We start from the raw sequence: 13128 nt of genomic DNA, 5'->3' as shown, positions 1-13128 counted from the left end.
GTACTAATGACAACCTAATAATAAGTTATAATAAATTAGCTGGGATAGCTATTATTTAGGAACAGCAACCTCTTCTTAATTTTGAGCAACCTAATAATTTTAAAAATATGATTCTTTTTATTTTTGCAGCTTATTAAAAGGTATTTGTATTAGCACATGTTAAGATTTCTCTAGAGCATTTTTCTTCCCTATGTCTAACTAGTCCTGTTCTCCTCCTGTTGGCTTTTTTGGGTTTGGGTTTTTCTTTTTTCTTGGATTGTTTGTTTGTTTTTAAATAGAAAGTGCACATAGAAAACTCCCAAGGAACGAAAGTGGTGTTATCTGCAGCTAGAATGTGTATTTAAGTTATAGTCCTATTTAACAGCATTATGAATTATGAACTTCATGAATATGAAGTTATGGCATGTTGTGAGTTGTTTTTTACACTCTCTTATTAGATAGTAGGTTAAGAACAATCTTAATTGTGTCACTTATATCCATCTTTCCTCAAATTACCAAGAGGTTATCTGTTTTCACATGCGGTCTAGGGCAGAATTACCCCTCCCTGGAGCAAACAACTAAACAAGTCAGTGTCATAGTGCAACTTGTAAGCAGGTCCTTCATAAGAATTTGTTACTAAGCCCAAATCTATCCCTTCTTGGTGACCTACTTTGTATCTGCCCCAGGCTCGAGGTACTTCTCAGGACCTACCTCAGAAGCTACTATAATGCTAAAAAGTCTTCTGTACAGATCTGCCACTATTGAAGATATTCTGTATGTCATAGTGAAGATACAATGCATACAGATTCAGATATTATATATGTGAAAACAACTTTATTTTTTGGAAAAGGACAAAATATTTCAAACCTTCTGTAGTAATTTATGATACTTTGGGAGAATATACTTTAGTTTACAGATTGGTATTTTTGCAATAATATTCAGACTACATGGTTTATTTTAAGAATTCAGTGTATGCCACCCTATATTCCTTTGCATTGTCTTTCTCAAAACATACAAGAAAGATGATTTTCATTGCATACATTGGAGTGAAATACAGAATTTGTGCATATTTACATAAAAAAAAAGTCAGCAGCATATCACTGATTTGGCCTGATGATCTATGCCCCTGGTGAGCAAAAAGCTGAAAATTCTTATTTAGCTAGTGCATAGATCTTAGAGACTCATGCATGAAGGATTTATTTTTTAATACGTTACACAGAAAATGTTACACAAATACCTACTACAATATGGAACAAAGCTTCAGCCAATAAAGCAGAACATAATGACCAGCTCTTCATCAATGTAAATTCATGTAATTCTTTCAACTGCTGTCAGTCTTTGCACTCGAAGGAGCTTGCCTATTATTGAAAACACAAAGGCAGTAACATTCAGCACGTCCTGTTCTTTGGAAAGAGCAATGCTAAACATTGACATAGCTCCAAGAATAACAAATGTCTAATAACTGTTGTTCATATGAGGTAAACTTACCACTGTTTCTTCATTACTGTTGCTGTAGGTCCTACTCTTAGTTATATTTTAATATAATTAGGTATTGCTTCAATGCACACTATTAATTTGCGTCCTGGAACACTGCTTATACAGAAAATATGAACTGGACAGGAAAATCTTTTCCTTTTCGACCATTAGGTGGAGCTAAATATCCTGTAATTGGAAAAGCTGATTTCATTCCGCCCCCCTCCCACCCCTGGTCAAATTATCCTCCCTTCTGTTGTTTTGACATGCTTTCAGTTTTCCCTGGTAGAATGGCAGTTTTATTCAAGCTGTTCTCAGGAAACTGCAGACACTAAAATTACTTTCAGTGTTATCTGAAAAGCTGAAAATGTACAAAGAAAGTACATGTACTTTAAATGTACAATGAAAAGTACAGAAGTAGAATTGTAAGAATGAAGGCTTCTGTAATTATGCATGTTGTCAAGCTGTATTTTTATAGAACGTGAAATCTGTATCACAGTGTTTTGATGCTTAATACTAATCCATAGTGACTCTTTAAGACCATCAAAATTTCCAAAAGGAATGTAGCCCAGAGCCAGCAGAGAATTTAAGCATGTTTGTATGGTACTGAAATCCCCCAGATCAGTGTGTTTACCTGTATTTTTTTTAAGTTAAATGAATATTTAACTGCTTTACTAGATTTGATCTCATGTATTCGTCATGTGTTTGGATTGCTGCACTAAAATACCAGTTGAGATAAACCTGTTTATCACATGGACCTTAATACCTAGATGTCTTTACAATATAATTTTTTATTGTGAAAACAGGCTAAAACTGATGACACGAGGGAGGCCTGACAGTTTGGAATTCAGGTGTATTTTGTCTTTTTGATGTTACATGGGCTTTACATGGACAACTGTTTTTGCATACAGATTCAGTTACAATAGCAGGCTGTAATTTGAAGTACAAGTGTCTTAATTTTATTTCTAACTCACAGAATATATAGCTGTTCTGGAGCAGGGGAGGAAGGGAGAAATTTGTGGTTTATGGGATTTATTTTTCTGCAAGATGGGAGGAGGAAAGCCAACAAGTACTACATATGTCAGTACTAGGGTTACTTCTGCAGAAGCAAGCAAAAAGATTTCAAGTTACAGTTACTCCTTCTAAAGCCCTGTAAATATGCTTGTGATTATGAATTATACATAGAGAAAGCCCCAGTTTAAGTGTGTATTTTGTTAATATTCTGTGGAGACAATGTGAAAGGATTGTTGGCTGTTCTCTCCCACCGCCCTTCATACTATAGCATTTTGTAGGGATTCTGCAATTTTTTTAGTAATGTGTGATGTATTCAATGAGGAAATATTTCAAATAGTGTTTAATCCTCTAAACTTTCCTTTCTGTCTTTTGTGACCCATGCTTCTTTCTATAAGTGGCTTACAAATGTAGAAGTTAATTTATTTTAATAATTTTGATTTTTGTATTCTGTAGGAAAAAACCCTGTGAACTGTAAGTCCTAGAATATTGTTGAATTGGCTAGATGACACCTGAAAGGCAGAGACAAAGCTTCTAACTGGTTACAATGGAAAATTTATTGGAGAGAAAACAGTACTTTTGGGAAAAAAAAAAGATTTCAGCCAGATAACAGATTGGTTTGTGGTATTTGAGAGACAGAGGTTGCAAACCATAATTTGGTGTAGTGGTGCCTAATACTGTTTTCACTGAAATGATAATCATGACACCCGCTGATTGTTACTATTTTGGAGCCTGGCTCAGAGACTATTTTCTCCTGAAGTGAAACCATACCAATTAGATGTCCCAATCTATTGAAGGCTCTTCACCTCTAGAAAAAGAGTCCCCCCCTGCCACTTATCACAGTGAAAACTACTCTGTTTGAGAAGTCCTGAAAAGTCAGGGAGAATTTGTGTATTTTAGGATGACATTGCTCACCCTCGAGGAATGCACAGTCACAATAGCCATGTGACTAAGGTTGGCCACCCCTTAGTGTTTGGTAGGAATAGCAAAGATTCTTAGAAGAGAACAAGTAAACAGGTAACCAGGAAAGGACAGAAGTTGTTAGTCTTAGTATTATTAGTTAACCTACCATTCAACATATCTCTGTCAATATTAATGTAACAGGAATTAACTTTTCCCGCCAACAATATTTGTGTGCTCAACAGGGCAACACTTCTGTCTTGCTAATATGGTTAAAGCTTTCATATATATTTTACACAACATAGTATACTTACTTCTGAATCATTTCCTCTTAAACCAATGTGTTTCCCTCTTGTACAGGTTGTATGCTTTAATACTGATGTATGTGGAGTTGAACAACATAACTGTTGCTAGTGTATGAAACTTTGATCAGACTCATGACAGTGAGAGGTTGTGTGCTATATATCTCCTGCATACTTTAACTGAAGGTAATGTACCAGAGTTAGTGGTGATTTCAGCTGTACCATAGCATAATACCAGGACAGACCTAGGAAAGCATTTTCAAACAAAAATTCCCTTGGAACTGCACTTACAAAAAGAGATGAACAGATACCTATCCTTAAAAAAATGTAAAAAATACCATTGTAACCAAGTGTATTCTGTATTGTTTACTCAGTTTGCAAAATAACTTTTAAGCTCTGTTGTTTGGAATTCTAAGATTTTCCTAGAATTTTGAAGGCAAATTGAGTCTTCAGTTTTATCTTCTTCTGTTAGTCTTGGATGGGCTACCCCATAATTTCTGAAGACAGTAACTTAAATGAACATAAACCTGAATTTCGTTTCACAAGGCAAGGTCAGGATCAGTCAGGTACAAAGCCAGGCAGAACATACCCACATCATAATTTACCTTGATTAAGTAGGGAAGTAGAGATCAAAAGCAAGGGATTGAGTTTAAATCCAGTTTCTGAGCCAATGGGCAGATAGTGCATGGGTGGAGGCCCCAGATGATGCTTCCCACAACTTTTTATCCCAACGTGACTGTTTTCACAGATGTCTCATCCAGGGTTGCACAGTTGCATCGATGGGAGCAGATCTTAAACAAATACAGCTGAACCCCTAGTTCAGCAGGGAAAGAGGTTGCAGAGGAAACTTACAGGGAAATGTAGTTACAAGCTGGTCATGGCAATTAGCACCTGTTGGTGCACTCAGGGCCCTGACTACATCTGGAGTGCTGGATCCAGTTCTGGGCTCCCCAGTACAAGGGAGACATCGACACACACTGAAGTGAGTCCAGTGACTGGTCATGAAGGGTATTAAGGGACTGGAGCATCTATCTTACGAGAGCAGTGTGAAGAAATTCAGATTGTTCTGCCTGGAGAAAAGAAGGCTCGGAGGGATTTTACCAATGTGTATAAATACTTGATTGGGGGTGAGGGTATAAAGAAGATGGAGCCAGACTCTTCCCAGTGGTGCCTGCTGACAGGACTAGAGGGAATGTGCACAAACTGAAATACAGCAAATTCCACTTAAGCATAAGAAAAAGCTTTTTCACTGTGAAGGTGGTCAGACACTGGAGCAGGTTGCCCAGTGAATTTGCAAAGTATCCATCCTTGGAGTTATTCAAAACCTGACTGAACACAGTCTTGAGCAGCCTGCGGTAGCTGACCCTGCACTGAGTGGGGGGTTGGACTAGATGATCTCCAGAGGTACCTTCCAGCCTCAGTGGTTCTGTGATTCTATTTAGTGGAATGAATGGTGGATGGAAACAAGTCTTTAGGTACTCACAGTAATTAGGATAGACATGACTGGAATATGCAGGGCTCTTCAAGTGCAGAAAATGCTGTACAATTTACTAATGTAAGGGGAAAAAATGAGATATTCAACACCAACTTTCATGTAGTTGTCAACATGCAAATATTATAAAGCTGCTGAGGCCTATTTTGACTACTGTTTCTTGTTTCACTTTTTACCTCAAAAGACCTGTTCTAACTGATATATGCAGTAAGCTTTACATTAATATCAGTGGGAGCTGTAATCAACCAGAAAACTCCAATCATAATTTCTTGTAACTTCCAGAGGTGCTGGAGAAGGAGAGAAAATATCAATACTGTTAATCTAAATGATGCAAATATATTATTTTTAATATATTTGTTATATATTTGTTATAATATAATGTAGGAGTTGGAAGATGATTCTGAAATGATATCCAAGTGGTATGTGGAAACGGTAGCAAAAGATTATATTGCTACTACATGTATCCAAGATGTCATTAAAGAGAAATAGGATGTTTTTTCTAAATAAATAATTTAAATTACATTTAAAGTCATACAGCTGTGCAGAAGTAACTTGTACTCAAGAGTAACAAAGAAATAATATGCTTATCTCAAGAGCTTGTCAGAGCATGTGGAGCATGAAAGAGAACTTACAAAATATCTAGCATTCTAAGAAGCAGGCAATATGATCTGAAAATTGTCTACTGTTGAAGATACTCTATTGTACTTTATACATAAAAGCTAGCATAAGATTTGTAATAAATTGCAGGAATTTTGAGCAGCTATTTTAATACATTTCACTGTAGAGCACTAAGTATGGTCCAGCCATGATATAGCTATAGAAGTTTCCCCACATCACTGATTCTAAGTGTTATGTGGATATGCAAAGAACTTAAGTAACATGGGTGGAGTTAATGCTGTTATGAAATAGTTAAGATAGAATCCCACACAGTAATCCGTATCAAAGAGCAAGAAAAGAAATGTATTCATTTAAAGTTATTTATATACTTTGATTGAAGCCTTCCAAGAAAACCTAGAAAGATTGGTTATGTTTGGTAAGGAGTATCTGAAAAAAATACTGAAATGCTAGCTAAAGCCACAATTACTACATAATTATACATTGTATACTTAGGTACTATAACAGTCCCTAGCTCAATTTTCACTGTTTTTGTCCAAGTACAGTCTTAGAATTTGGAGGCTAACAGACCCAAGCAATTTGAGTAAATTTAGAAGAGTTTTCTTCTGAAAAGGTGATGTGAACATGGGTGTGAAAGTTAAGTCATTTTACAAAAGCAAAGACAAAAGTGAGTGAGGCTGTTTCCTTTATCACCAGTGGGGCCTGAGCCTTTGCATCAAAACAATTAAATTACATGTGCTTTCATATTTAATGTGGTGTTTCAGCTTGTGACTACCAGCCATCTCATAGCATAATGCTCTATTTTTATGTTTTCATTCAAATCCAGATGAACCATTGTTGCCAGTAATTGAAGAAAATACAACCTTCTTCCTCAGAATAATTGTTGTAGAAGCAGTGTGGCCTCCAAATACTGAGGTATTTATGCAGTACCTGTTCAAATCTCTGCCAGCTCCTTGAGAGATGTTAGACAGATCATTGAAAGCATAATCCAAAATTGAGTGAGGTTAAGAATTTTCCCAAGATCACATTTTTCAGGTATTCTGTAAATTGCCTTTGAGAATCAGGACTGTCAGAAGTAGAGTGGCTCTTAAAAAAAAAAAGTTCTTCCACTCCTAATTAAGTGTTTACATTCTTTATGAATTACCTATTCAAATTCATTCTGAGTATAATGATTAATTAGTGTTATTGGCATAATTTCCGTGAGGACATTTGATGCACTGAATGGCATACTACATTTTGAGGTGTTGCTGTGTTTTTGGAATGGCTAATGTTTCTTCTTTTGAAAGAAATTTATAGATGTCACTGTCAGTGGTTCCAAAATTTCTTATGAATCAACTAAAATAACACTGAGTTGTTATTTGTCTTGTTTTGTTTTTCTTAATTGCAGCTGTTCTAAAAACATTATGTGCATGTAAAGGAATACGTGATGTTTGTTTCTGCCAGAGACTCCATGATCTTTCAAATTTATCAGAAAGACAACACTATCAGTAGGCTCCACTGAAAGGATTTAGCAAAGATTGAAATACTGATATTAATTATTTAGAGGAAAACAATGACTGTATTTCTGTTATCAGACTGGTTTTGTCTTTAATGTTTGTATAAATGTAGCTACTTACCAGACAGCTGATAAAGTAACAAAGTATGGAGGAGAAGATCACTCTAATCTGTATGTTTCCTTTCTTTATTGTTTTAAAGTCATAAGGGCATTGATTTTGGTGTAAAAGACGGGGAGAGAACAAGAAGAAAATACAGAGAAACTAGGGGAAAGGTCAGAGCTGAAGTATGAGGCAGTCCTAGTACTTATATATAGCAGTCTGACAATGTTTGTCTGACACATCCTACTGTATTAGAGAATACTAATGACAGAAAATGGGGAAGCAGGGTCTGCTGACTCACTTAGGCAGCTTGTTACCTATTGACTCACTGTTGCCTTCACAGCCAGAAAGAGTAGCTCCTCAGCAAAAGAAGATTTCAGAATTAGATGAACAGTTCTGAAGGAAGTCAGGGAAGAAAAATGATTTCTTTTTAAGTGTAAGCAATGGGAAGGGAGTGGGTTTTAACTTTTCATGACGTGCAGTCTTTTCTTTTTTACAGTAGTTTAGCTAGAATATCAATGTTGACTGAGCTTAAAAAAAAAAGAAGAAGCAGCCTTCAATAAAAGCTGATCATGACTAAAAGGGTGCGAAAGTCTTGGTTTTGATCAGAGGAGAGGGAGAAAAACTAGTGATACTCTTATAAGTAGTGATTAAAGTGGGTCCCACCTACTTAAGACACCAAGAGCAGATAACCTCTCACAGAGTATTCTGCAGGTGTTCAGAAAACAGGGTATTTCAGAAAGGGAGCTCTCTGGGATCTTCCCTCTTTGAAGGGGTAGGAAAGACAGCGAAGCTCAAATGGATCTGTGTGCACCTGTGGGCTCAGCACCTGCTTGCTGGGATTTGGATGAAAAGTCACTCCCAGATGATTCTGTTTGTTCCTTCTTACATAATTCTATCAGCAATTTCAACAACTAAATCATTATTATTGGATATCTGCCTTAATTCTTATTTGAATAAATAAGACCAGTCACAACCCTAATGCTGTTTACTTAACAAGCAGCTAAACTGGGATGAACTTGTGAGCCAACTGGCCTAACTTCTTTAAGGAAAAAAAGAGACATATTCTTACCTCTTTTTAGCTAGCATGTGGTAACTTAGACCATTCCCTTCTGGTTCCCTTCTGCCTCATCCTTCTGCTTTTAAGCTTAAGTTTAGAAACCTAAAGTAGCTGGCAGAAGCAGAAAAGAGCCAGAAGAAGCTGGAAAGAGCAAGAACAAGCTGGTTTGGCAGAGAATGAGAAGGGTTCTCAGGTCTTAAGTTATTTTTTTTCTCCTCTCAGCAGCTGTTGGTGACAGTGACTAAGAAATATATTTGCTGTAAGGACCTGAGAGCATTGCCCCTCCTGGAGGTCTGGCTGCCTGCCTCAGGGCCGGCATAGTGACAGCGCAGCTGAAGGTTGCCCCCTCCCTTTGGTGACCTTGGAGCAAGCATGCACTGCAGGGAGCCTTAGCCAGGGCCCACCTGATCCTGGGTGGGTTGACCTTGGCTGCAGCTCCAGAGCTTGACTCCTTCCTGAGCTATGGCTCCCTCTGTATCACAGCCTGTGCCTGGCCATATCCCCTGCTGATCCAGGCCCAGACACCAACCCACAGATATGCTTCCTGGCCTAACTTTGACCCTGCCTTGTCACCATGGCCCTGCTGAGCAATCACCAGGCTGTGTCTGACCCTGGTTACTCTCCTCAGCCCACAGGGAGCAGCTGGCCCTCTCTGTGCTCTGAGAGTGAGCTCAGGCCATCTGGAGTCCTGAAGCCAGGCAGCCAAACCTCCAGGAGGGGGGATGCTCTCACAACCCTTATAATTGCTAAGCAATGATGCTTTCCTGCCACCCTGCTTTAAGGCATGTAGAGTTAAGCAGAGTTCTCACTAATTTTGCGTGTATTAGTATACAAGTGTTTGTAAAGATTTGGGGCATTTGTATAAAGCAGTCAGACTGCAAAGTATCCGATGAAAGAATTGTGCCTGTGAACGTGTCTGGCAGATGCAGAACTAGAAACAGTAACTGCCCAGACACAGGAAATTAGGAGCTTAGAAACTAGAATTAAGTCTGCTTATAGCAAACTGCTGACTAAAGAGGGGAACTAGGCCATGCTGTAACAGATAAACTGCATTGTCAAAATGATGAATATGCCTTCTAGGATTTTACCTAAAGAAAACCTACAAACAAAATTCCATTCTCATATCAGCTGTTGGGTTGATGCACTCCCTGAAAGAGACTGAAAGATTTCAGTGTTCCATTACATCTTTCCATTTTATAGCCAAACTGCTCTGTTACTTACATCATTTATTTTATGACCAGAATATACAGTTCCAGCAAATGAGCTTTGTTCTTGTTCTACACTTGTAATTCCAACCATCCTTACCTTTGACCTGAAATCTTGTATTAGCACAGTTTCAGTGGCTTACTGTAGTGTTTCTCATAGCTAAAAGTGGTTCAGAATCTATTGTTCATTTAGTTACAGAAAAGTGCTTTAGAAACTGATTGTCTGCGTACTATGCCAAGCCTTCATTCAAAGTTTTAATTTGAATAACTGTAGGAAACTGTAGGAAACTGTGATAAAGACTACTTGCATATGAATTTTTACTTTGGTGAGAGTAAGATTCTACCAGGTTTCTTCCATGGTGATCTTACTGCATCTTTAAAGTTTTGGACTGGGGAAATACAACCTGTTTTGATTTCATCAGTACTGGTGGAAGAGATCATAATCCTTTATTAGTGGTCACTACACTTTCAGATCTACCGGTTGAGCTGCTTGTGTGAATATTCTTTAACCTACCTGAGTCAAGGTGAGGTGAGTTATGTAATCTATCTGAAATAACCTATTTTATTTTTATAGATATTGGTTAGGGAGTATTACACAATTTGCTCATTTGGCAGATCTGAAAGGTCATTGACACCTGCCACAGTAAGGAATGGTGAATAGCTGGAAACAGGTTGGGTTAGTAGGTTTTCTCCACTGTTCCATGTCATTTTGTCTTTGCACTTTGTCTCATTGCAGGCACATCAGAGAAATATGAACCTGGTGGTTTCACTAGCCAAAATGTCCTTCATCTCCTCTTCAGTGAATTTTTTACAGGTTTTGGAATGAGTTATAGTATCCTAAAACAAATATAGTTGCTCTCCTTCACAATAAATAGAGGATCAATATAGTTGATCCATTAACTATGTGTAAAGTTGATACAGGTGGATACGTTAAGATGGATAATTACTGAGCTATCCAAAAATATTCACGAAAGTTGATGACAGAGGAAATCCTACTCTGGTGTTATAGACTGCCAGATGAAGGAATAGGAGGCGTGTGGGAGGAATGTCAGTTTCTTTAAATCTTCAGATACTATTTTCACAAAGTTAGTGGAAGAACTGAACTTTCTCCAATTTCAGAAATTCAGCTAAGCCTTTGGAAACAGTATTTTTATTCTGTTGTAAGTGCATTTTCTTCTCCCTTTATTCTCCATTACAGTTGCTGTTACAGGCTTAAGTTCATGAACTTGCTGATGAGTGTATTCTGTTGCTTTAACTGGGAAAACAGTTGGCCATAAACAGCCTTCAGTGTCTGTTTTATAACTTTCCTTGAAATTCAGAAGATAGAACACTGGAAAATATCTTCCCATAGCCTAACCCATGTTGCTTGTTGTCTGTCTTGAACCTGTTGAACCTACCTTAGCTGATCTTGCCAGAAGTGAATTAAGAAATATTCTCAGGGCCTCCTTTGCCTGTAAATCTAAGGAAGCAGTAACTTCTTACAGCAAGACAAAGATGAGTAGCTAGGGAAAATAACCTCCTCCTCTTGCACAGCTGGATCTGGAAGACAAGATGCTGGCTAAAGTCTCTCAGTTTTCCCTTAAAAAAAAAAAAGTGTTCTTAAATTAACCTACTGGAGGTAAAATCAGTGAAAGCATAAGTTTAACACAAGCTAACGGATTAAGAAGTAGGCTTCCCACAGTCTCTCACTGCTGTGAAATCTACAAACACTTTCCTTTCATTAGTATTTATTTCTATTTAGTTAGTTCAGATAAAGAATACATTCTTGCTCAGATTAAGAAGACTTCTCCCCCTCTTGTTAAAAAAAAGATGTAAAAATGCTAGATTTGATGCAGATACCTCAAAGCTAATAGAACTTTTTGCACTGATTTCAATAGGCATTGATTCAACTCCTAAGCAGGGATTTATTCAGATGTTTGCCGCTGATGAAATAAGGTCAGTTATACAGTTAAGAAACAAAGATGTGAAGGCACTAATGACCAAAATCAGTTTTATGTGGAAAGCTCTATAACTCATCCCCTACCAATATATAAGTCCCTTACAACAGAATCAATATAGTTCTACTGCCCAGAATAGCAACATTTCAGGACCTATGTGTGTACCGTAAAGTCTGCCTCAGGTCTATCTGTGGATATCCCTGCACATGGTAAACTTTGTGGGTGATGAAATGACTATGGCAGAGTCACTTCACAGGCATTTTGTTGGGTTTAAAAGTTGGACAGTACATTACTCAAGCCAATGAGATAAAACAACTACTCCAAAGCAGCTCTTCTGCAACTTTCTAGCCCTTCTCAACCCCAGAAGAGCACAGTGCAGATGTTTGGATTGTGTTCTGGGGGCAAGACCTTGAAGAGAAATTTTGACCTTGGGGACAATTAAATCCTGGATTAAAATATCAAATTGGAATTTAAAATCATTGCCAAAGCAGCTGTTGTTTACTGTCCCTTAACATATTGGGTGGCTTGAGAAAAACAGTTTTTAACAAGCAGATTACAGCAAGTCCATAACACACAGTTATTTCAAACAGCCCTGAGCTGCTACCAGCTGCAATGCTGTTATGCCCCTCTGTTATGTGTGTTCTCTTCTTTAAAAAAAAAAAAACCACAAACATTGCCCCTAAACCATGTAGCCAGGAAATTCTGTGGAAGAAAAAGAAATCAACATGGATGGGCCTCACAAATACTTGAACAGATCAGTTTGGAGTAGATTTGAGTCATTCAGGGATGAATCCTGTTTATCCAGTCAGGAGAACTCATTTACAAGAGTTGGATATGGTTAGTAAGCCTAAGGTTCAGCCCTTTCAGCTGTCAGTTGTCCAGTTGTGTACTTACTCCTCCTCCTCTTTTCAGTCACTCTTGTTCCATCTGAAATGCTATCAAAAACAAGGATCTGGTTTATAAAGTATTTCCTTCTTTGGCTTCCTCATATTTCTGAGCTTCTGTTAAGTCAGACAGACATATCAATGTAGGATAGCAGATCAAAACTTCCTCCTGGATTCAAGGTCATTAACTCTGTCTCATATTTACATATACGTAACAGTGAACTAAGCATTTTTATTCTACAGGTGGGGAAATTAAAACACTGAATGCTAGAACTCAGCTTCTAAGGCAGCCTCTGATACTGAATGCCAAGTTGGGCAAGCTTTTTAGAGATGCTGAGTATTTAGGAACTCCAGAGGAGTTCCAGAGCTGAGGAAGGGTTTTTCCGTGTGCAAAGTCATGTTATTTCTTTGCCCAAGTTTTTCCTTTTGAAAAAGGACAGCTCTACACACTGTAAAGTACAGTAAGATCCTTATCTGAAAAACAGTTACATTAGAGTTATGGGTTTATTAAGTCAGCTTCACTGCTGCTTTTGAGCACATCGGATGAGGGACTCTATTTCTGAACACCAAATAAGCATTTCAATAGTAAACAACCAATTAAACCTCACAGCGTCCTTGCCAAGCATTTTTAGAGAAGATATGGAGAAATCAAGTGACCAGTCCCAAATTCCATAA

General features: G+C 37.7%; 1 protein-coding gene across 1 annotated transcript in view; it reads left to right on the top strand.

The window, feature by feature from the left end:
- PLIN2 (perilipin 2) overlaps positions 1–13128 on the top strand; it is a 48173-nt gene that overhangs the window by 8280 nt on the left and 26765 nt on the right. The window lies entirely within an intron of this gene.

This window comes from Apteryx mantelli, chromosome Z (assembly GCF_036417845.1).
Source record: "Apteryx mantelli isolate bAptMan1 chromosome Z, bAptMan1.hap1, whole genome shotgun sequence".
NCBI classification, from domain to species: Eukaryota; Metazoa; Chordata; class Aves; order Apterygiformes; family Apterygidae; genus Apteryx; species Apteryx mantelli.
This window is presented reverse-complemented; position numbering and strand designations above follow the sequence as displayed.